The 12,580-nt window shown below is 42.8% G+C and overlaps 1 pseudogene; it reads left to right on the forward strand.

Moving 5' to 3' along the window:
* The first annotated feature begins 7,113 nt into the window (after positions 1 to 7,113).
* Positions 7,114 to 7,649, forward strand: LOC110568875 (U1 small nuclear ribonucleoprotein C-like; annotated as a pseudogene).
* The last annotated feature ends 4,931 nt before the right edge of the window (positions 7,650 to 12,580 follow it).

A 12,580-nucleotide genomic window follows, 5' to 3' on the forward strand; every position in this document is an offset into this window, starting at 1 on the left:
AAAAAAAGGCATAGAGCGGATGACCTAAAGGAAACCCACTGCAGCAACACTTTCCCCTTAAGTTTACAATTAGGTGTTGTTTTAGAATCCTCAGAGTAATGTCTTTGTTATTTAACGTGTCTGAAACAATTCTGCACATTAAAGAATGGGAAATATTAATTTTGTAATTCCAATTTGAAATGTGTAATTGATATTAGACTTCTATTTTAATCTGAAAGCTCTAAAACAATGTGGTTAAGTTTGTAAAAAGTGTGTGAATTTTTAGTCTGATTTATTACATTTTTTCTTTTCTTTCTTCTTTTTTTTTTTTTTTTGGAGTTTTAGAGATTGCTTAGGTGGCTAGAAATATTTTATTCATCAGATTTTTAAGTCTTCCTTGGCAGGCATTTGTAGTGTTTGAAAGAATCAGATATATTAAATTTGTAGTTTAAAATATTTAAGGGAACTCAATTAACTATGCTAGAAAAGAGAGTTAAGTATTCAGAAAGATTTAATATGGTGTGAAAGTTGTCAAACTCAAAATGGAGACACTAATGTTAAGAAAACCCTGTTTAGTTAAGAATTCGTTAACATTCTTAATTAATGTTAAGAAAATGAAGCCAGGGAAGGCCATGAAGAAAGCGTTCTCATGCTTGTAATGCCTGATCATGAAAAACACTGCAAAAACCACAACCTGCACAAAGGCCATTGCAACCTTACACAAAATATACTTCTTTAAGGACATCTGCCCAGCAACTTCCTGTCCAACTTCAGAATGGCAATATCTTTGTTATTGCTCTTAGTAGCCCAGCATAACTATTTCAAAACAGCGATGTAATGCTCATTTTTTTCTTTTTACATGACAAATGAGTGTGGCTGTGTTCCAGTAAATCTTTATTACAAACACAGGCAAGAAGCCAGAGCTGACCCCTGGGCCATAGTTTGCTGACCCCTTTTCTTTTCTTTTTTTTTTTTTTTTTTTTTTGAGACGGAGTTTCGCTCTTGTTACCCAGGCTGGAGTGCAATGGCGCAATCTCGGCTCACCGCAACCTCCGCTTCCTGGGTTCAGGCAATTCTCCTGCCTCAGCCTCCTAAGTAGCTGGGATTACAGGCACGCGCCACCATGCCCAGCTAATTTTTTGTATTTTTAGTAGAGACGGAGTTTCACCATGTTGACCAGGATGGTCTCGATCTCTTGACCTCGTGATCCACCCGCCTCTGCCTCCCAAAGTGCTGGGATTACAGGTGTGAGCCGCCGCGCCCGGCTGCTGACCCGTTTTCTAAAGAAAAATATCTTTGGCCAGGTGGGTGGCTCATGCCTCTAATTCCAGCACTTTGGGAGGCCGAGGCAGGTGGATCATGAGGTCAGGACATCGAAATCATCCTAACACTGTGAAACCCCATCTCTACTAAAAATGCAAAAATTAGCCCAGGGTGGTGGCGGGTGCTTGTAGTCCCAGCTACTTGGGAGACTGAGGAAGGATAATTGCTTGAACCCAGGAGGCAGAGGCTGCAGTGAGCTGAGATCACACCACTGCACTCCAGCCTGGGTGACAGAGTGACTCCATCTCAAAAAAAAAAATTATTTTTGTTTGACTTACCATTTACCATTGATTGAAGACCAGGTTCTGTAGAGTCAGTTGTTAACTTGCAGGAGATTAATGAGTGGCAAGTAATTTTATTCACTAGAATATAAAATTATTTCTGTTCTGTAGAAAAGGTAAACCCAACTGTTATATTATTGCCCTCCTTGTATCAACTTTGCTTCATTTTTTAAAAAAATTAATATTATTGCCTTAATTTGTAAATAATTTTGCTTATTCAAAAAAAATTTTTTTTTAATGCATTTGAGACAGGGTCTTACTATGTTGCCCAGGCTCGTCTTGAACTCGTGGCTTCAAGTGATCCTCCCACCTTAGCCTGCTGCATAGCTGGAATTACAGGCACAAGCCACTGCATGCAACTAAACTTTACTTCTCATTCCAGCATTTTTTATTCCACGGATTAAATGTATATCTTCATCTATCTCTCTCTCTCTCCCCCCCCATATATACACACACACACACACACACACACATATATATATGGTATATATATAGAGAGAGAGAGAGAGAATTTTGTAGCCCCTGCTGGAATGCAGTAGTGTGAACTTGGCCCACTGCAGCCTTGACCTCAGTCTCTCCTTATCCTCCTTTGATCAGTTTTGCTATCCTGTGGATTCCCCCAACAATGAGTGTGATGTTGTGAAATATATATTTGTTCTTCATCTCCTGTTTCCTGACATAGAGCCTTTAAAAACCCTTGGAATCTCTGGAATGATAAGAATGTCTTTTGCATGCTAACAGGATGACTGGTGGCTGGCAGCCCCAGTGTCGTAGCTTCAGGGCTTGTCACAGGAAAGACCAAGGCAAGATTGGAGACTTGGGACTTTTAGCCCCACTCTCCAACCACTGGGGAGTGGACGGGCTGAAGGTTGTGTCAGTCACCAGTGACCAATGGTTCAGTCAATCATGTGTACATAATAAAACCACCCTTAAAAATGCAAAAAGGACGGGGTTTGGGAGGGCTCCCAGATAGCTGAACACAAGAAGGTTCCTGGAGGGTGGTGCCTCAGAGAGGCATGGAAACTCCACAAGCCACACCCCTTCTCACAGGCCTCACTCTGCACATCTCTTCATCTGGTGTTCATCTGTATCTTTTGTAATACCTTTTAGAATGAACCAGTAAACCTGTGTATTTCCCTGAGTTCTGTGAGCTGCTCTAGCAAATTCCCGGAACTCAAGGGAAGTTGTCACAGGAGCTCAGATTTATAGGCCATCAATCATCATCATTTATAGGCCATCTCTACTAAAAATAGATGACAACCTACCACTTGCAACTGGAATCTGAAGTGGAAGGATGTCTTGTGGGACTGAGCCTACAACCTGTGGGATCCAATGCTAAGTCCAGGTAGACAGTGTCGGAGTGAATTAGGATACCCAGCTGGTGTCAACTGCTGGAGCACTGCTTGTGGGAGAAATCCCCATGCATTTCGGTGACTAGAGGTCACAGAAGTATTCAGTATTGAGATGTTGTGATAGCATCATAGGAAAAACTGCATTGTTTTTTTTCTTTTTACAGTGAGTTAAATTTTTGACACAAATCTGCATATTAGTAAAAGGGTTACATTTTTTAAAGTCTTGAAAGTTGTACTTTGACAACTTCCATATCAATCATTTTTTTTCCTGTCCCTTTGGAATCAAAATCACTTGGGTTGCCCTGAACTGGGCTGAAGCCTATTCCCCAGGCCTTGAAAACTCAGAGGCCCTTCTGCCAGCCCCAATCCCTCATGAATATCAGGCCTCCTGGAGTTTAAAAAAATAAACTTGAGGCTGGGCTCAGTGGTGCACACCTGTAATCCCAGCACTTTGGGAGGCTGAGGCAGGTGGATCATGAGGTCAGGAGTTCGAGACCAGCCTGGCCAACATGATGAAACCCCTTCTCTACTAAAAATACAAAAAAAAATTAGCCAGGAGTGATGGTGCACGCCTGTAGTCCCAGCTACTCGGGAGGCTGAGGCAGGAGAATTGCTTGAACCAAGGAGGCGGAGGTTGCAGTGAGCCGAAATCATGCCACAGCACTCCAGCCTGGGCAACAAAGTGAGACTCTGTCTTGAGGAATTAAAAAAAAATAGACTTGAACAATGAGGCTCCACTGGATGGATTTAGGGGAAGTACAGGAAGCAGGACCTGCCGGTGCAATGCCACACTCCACCTATCCAGACTTGGACCTCACCAAGGGAGGTCTGCAGGGACAGGGAGAGGCCCTCTACCTCCACCCCTTCTTCTACTCCCCAAACCTGAGTTGTGCTGAATGTAGTAAACCTGTAACACAAGGGCTCAATCTGGCAATAGGTATCTGAAGGACTTGAGGTGCTTCTCCATCTACTCACTGCAAGCTCTGCCTCCTGGATTCAAGCAATTCTCCTGCCTCAGCCTCCCAGACAGCTGCCATTACAGGTGTGTGGCAATATGCCCAACTAATTTTTGTATTATTAGTAGAGATGGGGCTTCACCATGTTGGCCAGGCTGGTCTTGAACTCCTGACTTCAGGTGATCCACCCATTTTGGCCTCCCAAAGTGCTAGGATTACAGGCGTAAGCCACTGAACCCAGCCATTGTATGTATTTTGTACATTGTATGTATTTAGAACATTATTCAAAATAGTACCAAAAAATTTGAAATAAACTGAAGACTGGTTAAATAATTTTGGATACAACCACATAATGGAATACTACACAGCCATTAAAAATTACATTGAGGCCAGGTGTGGTGGCTCATGCCTGTAATCTTAGCACTTTGGGAGGCCGGAGTGGGAGGATTGCTTGGGCCCAGGAGTTCAAAACCAGCCTGGGCAACATGGCAAAACTCCCTCTCTAAAAATAACAACAACAACAACAAAAATAGCCAGGTGTGGAGGCACACACCTCTAGTCCCAGCTACTCGGAGGACTGAGGTGAGAGGATCACTTGAGCCTGGGAGGTTGCAGCTGCAGTGACCCAAGATCCACCCTAGGCAGCAAAGGTGTTACACTCCAACCTAGGCAACAAAGCAAGACCCTGTCTCAAAAAATAAATAAAATTTACATTGAAGAATATCTTATGGTATGGTTAAATATTCATTTTTCAGTGTTAAATGCAAATTAAAGCAACTTATAAAATATACAGTTTGATTCCAACTTTGATCACTATATATATTCTATATATGTCTATATATGCATATATTATATATATGAATTTATTACATATGTATATAAATATAACAATATATGTTCTATATACAGATATTACATTTTACACATACATACACACATATATAATATCTTCTCTAGAGAGCAGAAAGAGATTAGACTGATAATGAAGATAGGGTACAACTCCAGTCCAGCTCAACCTAGGGGACTGGTTTTAAAGCCTCAAGAGAGAGAAATTGGGACTAGACAGCAAGGCAGTTATTTGTAAGCATCTTTGTATTTCATGCTATTGAGGTGAGAAACAACAACACAACTTTTGAAAGCCCCTTTCCACTTACCCCACAAACTGCGGAGCAGCTTTAGGACTCTCAGAGTTCAAGAAGGCCATTTGCAGAGGAGAAGAAGTAAAAACATGTATGAACTTGACCCTGAGCTCATAGACTGTGCCATGAGGGAAATTCCTAAAACAGCAGGAGAGACCCTGGAGGAAGGCAGAAGCCCTGCATCAGCAAGTCCAGGCAGAAGCCTGCATTCCACAGATGCTCATCTCTCTGGCTGGTGAGGTCTAAGGACATTTGGTCTCAATATTAAGTCGCATGAGAGAGGTCACAAACCCAGTCCCTTGGCCACAAAAGGAAATAAACAAACTCCGGCTCGAGAGGTTAGGGAGGAACAGGGCAAGGGAAGGTTCAAGAGAGTTTTCATGGATGAGATGAAATTTAAGCAAGGCCCTGGAAAATGAGAATTTCAACCGATAGACGTATGGTAGGTCAGAAAGCAAAGGTAAAGAGGGGGCAAGTGCAAGGGACAATGACAGATATGACCAGAGTGGCGTGGGGCATGGCTAGTGGAGGAGATTAGACTAGTTTGGGAATGCCACAGTATAGTGGTTGGATTTAATCCTAGGGGTGATAAAGCAAATTGGTCAACTCCCAAGCCCCTTGTAAAAATGGCTCCAAAATACCAGGTGTTTGATAAATGACTACTTTTACTCTACTATTCCCACCCTCTTAAGAAGAAAAAGAAAGTGGAGGCTTAGAGAAGGGCAGTGGCTTGTCCCAGTCACACTGTGATTTGGCCACAAAACAAGAACGAAACCTCACACCCAAAAATGCTGCCTTGGCCTCCCTTCCCTTCTTTCCTCCTTGATAGATTGCAGACTATCTCAAAAGTGATGTACCCTGTCAGTGCTTCAGGTTTCCCCAAAAACAATGCCAAATATTAGCCATATGTCACTGTAGTGAGAGCCCTGAACCAGGAATCCCAGCTTTTACACAGAAATGCTGATTGACCCTGTGACCATTCCCTTCACTTCTCCACTATATTTTTCCCCACCTGTAAAATGAGGTCCTTTCCAGTTATAAAAACAGATGCTGCTGTTGTCCCGTTTTGTATTAATCCTGCTGTGTTATAAAATCATGAGGAGGCTCTGTACATTCATCTTGGCCAATTCCCTTCTTATCTCTGCTTCCCCCATCCCCTTTCCCTAGAGAAAGGCAGCATTGTTCTTCTGGATCCATCTCTTAAGAAAGTGCTTTGTCTCCCTGGTTATTTAGGTGATAAGAAGTAGCCTAGGTGACAGCCCTGGAATGGGCTGAAAGCAACAAAAAAGCAGGTGAAATAGACAGTTACAATGATGACAATAATAACAACCAACACCATAAATACTTTTTTAGTATACTGAGAGAAAACTTCTCACTAACGAGAAAAAAATAAAAAAGAAAATTAAAATCTCCTGCAATGCCCACAGTCATTGAATAGCTACATGTGTACAGCACTTGGGTATTTTTACATACTTCACATTTTAGCCTTCAGAGCAGCTCACAGGGGTGAATTTAATTTTTAATCCAGCTCCTGGCACAGTGCCCAGCACAAGTTAAATAAATGTTCTGTGAGGAAATGACCCTATTTTTAGATGAGGAAATCGAGGCTTAAGGAGAACAAGTAATATAATGTTCCCCTCCTTTCAGCCATCTCCTTTTCACCCCACTGAATGCAGTAGTCCTAGTGCCCTGAACTTGACCTTCTTCTGCTTTCCAGACTGGTTCCTCTAATCCCGCTCTGACTCACCACGCCACCTCTCCTGGGTGTGATGTCTACATTTTAAAATGAAGCATGAGGAAATAACACATTAGTCCACTTGCCCACCCCCTCTCATGCCAAAAAAAAAAAAAAAGCCTCTTTATAACGGAAACTTCTCAGCCTGGTAGGAGACTTTTGTTCCCTCCTTTACGGTAGAAAGTCCCTAACCTTGGCCCTCACACCACAGCTATTCACATGGGGAAATAAATAACGTGAGAAGTCAGCATATAACTCTCCCAGGCACCAGTACAGACAAGTTACTGCCAAGCTGCCCTTTGACCATCAACCCTCCCATCCACAGAAAATGAACTTTGGGGTCATTTCCGGGCGTCACGGAACGGAGTGGCCAACGGCTTGCAGAGCAACATGCCCAAGTTTTATTGTGACTACTGCGATACATACCTCACCCATGACTCTCCATCTGTGACTCTCCATGCAGTATGTCTTCACACTGCAGTGGTAGGAAACACAAAGAGAATGTGAAAGACTACTATCAGAAATGGATGGAAGAGCAGGCTCAGAGCCTGATTGACAAAACAATGTCTGCATTTCAACAAGGAAAGATACCTCCTACTCCATTCTCTGCTCCTCCTCCTGCAGGGGCAATGATACCACCTCCCCCAAGTCTTCCGAGTCCTCCTCGCCCTGGTATGATGCCAGCATCCCATATGGGGGACCCTCCCATGATGCCAATGGTGGGCCCTCCTCCTCCTGGGATGATGCCAGTGGGACCTGCTCCTGGAATGAGGCCACCCATGGGAGGCCATATGCCAGTGATGCCTAGGCCCCCAATGATGAGACCTCCTGCCCGTCCCATGATGGTGCCCACTCGGCCTGGAATGACTCGACCAGACAGATAAGGATAGAGGGGAGGCCTCATTCTATTAGTTTTATATTACCTGTTCTGCTTCACCAGGAGATCATACTGCTGTGATGCTGGGTTTTCTTTTCTTTTTTTTTTTTTTTTTTTTTTTGAGACGGAGTTTCGCTCTTGTTACCCAGGCTGGAGTGCAATGGCGCGATCTCGGCTCACCACAACCTCCACCTCCTGGGTTCAGGCAATTCTCCTGCCTCAGCCTCCTGAGTGGCTGGGATTACAGGCACACGCCACCATGACCAGCTAATTTTTTTTTTTTTTTTTTGTATTAGTAGAGACGGAGTTTCACCGTGTTGACCAGGATGGTCTCGATCTTTTGACTTTGTGATCCACCCGCCTCGGCCTCCCAAAGTGCTGGGATTACAGGTTTGAGCCACCGCGCCCGGCCAGGGTTTTCTAAACAGCATAAGGAAGACTTGCTCCCCTGTCTGATCAAAGAGAATAGTTTTGGAGGGGAGAGGTGGGGCAAAAAAGATGCAGTTTTCATTTGTATTGGGAAATGTGAAAATAAAATTGTCAACTCTTTTAGTTTAAAAAAAAAAAAAGAAAAGAAAATGAACTTTGGAATGCCTGCCCCCAATTGGGGTAGGACTCCCAGAACCATAGACATTCCTCACCCACTCCTTGGAAGTAGCAGGTCAGGTTTAGCACACAGTCTGTAGAATGTCTACACACATGGCAGCCATCTCTGTCTACTGTGACAAATGGCTGGAACTCAAGCATACAATATACCCACGGGTTCTTCTTTTTTGTCAATGACATCAGGAACATTTGTATCTGCCATCCCAGGGAAAGGTTAAGAGAGATAGGTCTTTAAACACAAAATGGGTGGAGGCTCGGGTCTGAAAAAATGAATTCTTTCACTCACAGCTATTTTTTTTTTTCCTGTCAATAAAATTACTTAGAGACTGAGTTGGCAAATGAGAGCCTGGGACACATGCGGGGAAATTCTGGTTCCTGCTGCAGCTACTGCTACTGCTACTGACTAATCGCTCTGAATTCACTTTGTCTCCACCAGAGCTCTGCCCCAACTTCCTTGGTAATTCCCCAGCACAGGGAGTATGCAATCGCTTGATACTTTGCTGTTTCTAAGACTGGAAATGGAATATTTGTGGAACTTCCTTTGCCAGAGGAAATGATAACCTTTAACTTTTCATCGAAAGAGAAGGAAGTGGGTGCTGTAATACAATTCCCTCTGTCAGTACTGTCTAGCAAGGCTAAGAATCATCCTTGGAGTAACCTCAACAGAGTCTTCAAGAGACAGCTGGGCAGTGGCTCTACGGGTGTCCTGGGCCTAAGCCCCATCTGCCCTCCTTTTAACCCACTCTCCACTCTCAGGAGGCCTTGGATTCTATTTTCTAAGACCAGGAATGAAAAAGACTCAACAAGAACCTTACAGTCTCTACTTGAGCCTGCTTCCCAAGCCTGTCCTAGGAATGTCCCTCCAATCCCCCAGCTCATCAGCCTTGTGGCCTCCCTGTGTGAGGAAGGTACTTTCTACCTGGCCACCAAAAATAGTCCCCCCTGGACTTCAGGCTGCTCCTCATCAGCTGATGCCCTGCAGGTTCACACCTCCCAAAGTTCTCTTCCTGGCTCCAGGCCCTGGAATCCCTGTATTCAGCAACTCATCTTTGACTCCCTCTCTCTCTCCCCTCCCTTCTCTTCCCTGCCAGGAAGGCCCTTTCCTAAGTGACACCAGACGTACCCCTATTGACCTCCACACCATCCTGCATTGAGTGGGAGCATTGCTATCTGGCATGCTCTCCTCCTGAGAAGTTTCCCAAAGCAGCTGCTGCAGTAGAAGCAGGAAAGCAGAAAGGGAGGGGAGGCTACTTTTTTTTTACTGAATGTCACAGGTAAACAATATATTGGGTCATCTGAACTTACTGAAGTACAAACCAGAAATGGCATTTTTTTTCCAGTAACTGTCTTCAAACATGCTCTGTCAGAACCCCTTGACATCTCAGGCCACTGCAGAACTTTTTGGTAAATAACTTGCATATATGAACAGTCTCAGAGCCCAGAAAAAATAACAGCTATGCACTCTCGTACCTATTTCTGTACTTCTCGCCAAACTCCATTGAAATATTAAAACATTAAAGGGATTATTAAATACACAACTCCACAAGGATGGGAAGAACAAATAAGAAGACAGCAACAGTGAGGGAGAAAGGGATACATTTCTTTGATCAGTCAGGCAATTCCCTGGCATTCACATCACCAAGTTCATATTTGCAGTAGCAATTCAAGAGTTCTGAGTCTCACATAGAAGTATCTTTAAGAAAAAAAGAAAAAATAATTTGAAGGCTGGAAAGCAGTTGGGTAAATGGTAGCTGACCCTAAGTGAGCAGTAGAGAAGTTGAGGACCAGTTGGCATCTAGTAGCTTTGGGATTGGGATCGCAGGGATGGTAAAATAAAAAAAGATTGCATGAAAGCTAGTTAAGAAATAGAGATAATTGAAAAAATAAAGGAAACAAAAAAATAGAGATAATTCTCCACCTCCCCTCCAAAAATACATTCTCTATGTTTCCATTTATATAAAACTCTAGAAAATGTAAACTAGGACAAGAGTCATGGCTCACGCCTGTAATCCCAACAATTTGGGAAGCCAATGAGTCAGGATTGCTTGAGGCGAGGAGTTCGAGACCAGCCTGAGAAACATAGTAAGAATCATTTCTATTTAAAAAAAAGAAAAATGTAAGCCAGGTGTGGTGGTGTACACCTGCAGTCCCAGCTACTCAGGAGGCTGAAGTGGGAGGACCACTTGAGCCTAGGAATTCAAGGCTGCAATGAGCTATTATCACACCAATGCACTCTAGCTTGGGCAACAGAGTGAGACCTCGTCTCAAAAAAAAAAAATTCAGAAAATGTAAACTAATCTATAGTAACAGAAAACAGATGATTGTCTGCTTGGCAATGAAGGAGGAGAGGAGAAGGAATTACAAAGAAGCTTGAGGTAACTTAGGAGGTATATAGTCTCTTCTCACACTGCTACAAAGAGCTACCTGAGACTGGGTAATTTATGAAGAAAAGAGATTTAACTGACTCACAGTTCTGTAGGCTGTACAGCAGGCTTGGTTAGGGAGGACTCAGGAAACACAATCATGGCAGAAGGGCAAAGAGTAAGCAAGCACATGTTCACATGGCAGCAGGAGAGAGAGCCAGCAAAGGGGAGCTCGTGAGAGCTCATTCAGTATCTCGAGAACAGCAAGGGGGAAGTGCACCCCCACAATTCAGTCACCTCCCACCAAGCCCCTCCCTCAGCTTTGGAGATTACTATTCAACACGAGATTTGGATGGGGACACAGAGCCAAACTTTATCAGGAGGTGACAAATATGTTGACTGTCTTGATTGTGGTGATGCTTTCACAAGGTTATATCAAAATATAAGTAGCACAATTTAAATATGTGCTCTGTTTGTTATATGTCTCTTTTACATCAATAAAGCTGTTGCTCTGTCACCCAGTATAGTGGTGAAATCACAGCTCACTGCAGCCTTGACGTCCTGGGCTCAATAAAGCTATTATTTTAAAATGCTAGCCGAGCTGTGAGAAAATTCTCATTTGTTGCTAGTTGATTCAGCCTTCTTGGAGAATGGCATGATAATTATTTAACTTCTGAGTAATAATAAAAATGATATTAACAGGGAAAAATAAATGGTTAGATTTTCAGACCATCTTTCCAATACTAGCAGAAAACAGAATGTTAAGGTAGGAGATTACTAAAAATAAGATGATCATTGAAAGGATTCAGCATGGTGTTGAAAATGCCAGGCTTTCTCCCTCATATTACATGCAGAAGGCCGGTAGCCAGGCCTTTATCCTCCAGGCAGGAGATCGAAAGAGGCTTCCCCAGGGAATCAGGCCTATATTAATATTAGGGGCTCCCAAATCCATTGGCCTTGCCAGGACATCAAGCAATGACACACAACCAACAAGCCTCATGCATGTATTGAGAGTTCCAATCAGCTTTTTAGTTGCCCACTATCAAAAATCTAGTATTACTAAACATCTGCAGAAAGTTTCTAGCAAGATAGAGATCAAAACAAAACAACCCAAAAAAGCAGATGGGGAAAAAAGAGGCTGGAAAAACAGAGGAAAACTTTAAAAAAAAAAAGATCAGGTGCAGTGGCTCACACCTGTAACCTCAACACTTTGGGAGGCTGAAGCAGGAGGCTTGCTTGAGCCCAGGAGGTCAAGACCATCCTGGGCAACATAGCAAGACTTCATCTTTATTAACAATTTAAAAATTAGCTGGGTATGGTGACACATGCCTGTGGTATCAGCTAGTTGGGGGGCTGAGGTAGGAGGATAGCTTGAGCCCAGAGTTCAAGGCTGCAGTGATCCATGATCACACCACTGCACTCCAGCCTGAGTGACAGAGTGAGACACTGTTTTGAAAATAAAAATAAATAAAAATTTAAAAACTATGATGAATATCTCTAGAGTAATAAGATAGCAGAACCATCAAATAAAGGCAAAATACTATGGGGGAAAATGTGAGAAAGAGAGAACTGTATTGAAAGTAAAAATATATATAGTAAGAAAAATGAAATTCAATAAAAGAGTTGGGAGATAAGGTCAAGCAAGTCTCTCAGAAAGTAAAGCAAAAGGATAAAGACTTGGAAAATGAGGTAAAGTTAATAGGAATATTACACAACAGCTCTAAGAGACTCAGAGCTGAAAACAGACCAGAAAGAGAAAAAAGAAAAATAATTTTTCCAGAGAAAGAGATGAGAAAAAAAACAGTAAAAAAGGAAATAATTAATAAAGTTTGTAGTACTTGAAGAACACGAGGTTTTCCAGATTAAATGGCCCATTGAGTGCCTAAAATAATGAATGAAGAAAGACATACATCATGAAATTTCAGAACACTGGGGATAAAGAGGCAATCCTACAACATTCCAGAGAGAA

Source organism: Aotus nancymaae, unplaced genomic scaffold, assembly GCF_030222135.1.
Source record: "Aotus nancymaae isolate 86718 unplaced genomic scaffold, 86718_ANA_hifiasm-v0.15.2.pri h1tg000017l, whole genome shotgun sequence".
NCBI lineage: Eukaryota > Metazoa > Chordata > Mammalia > Primates > Aotidae > Aotus > Aotus nancymaae.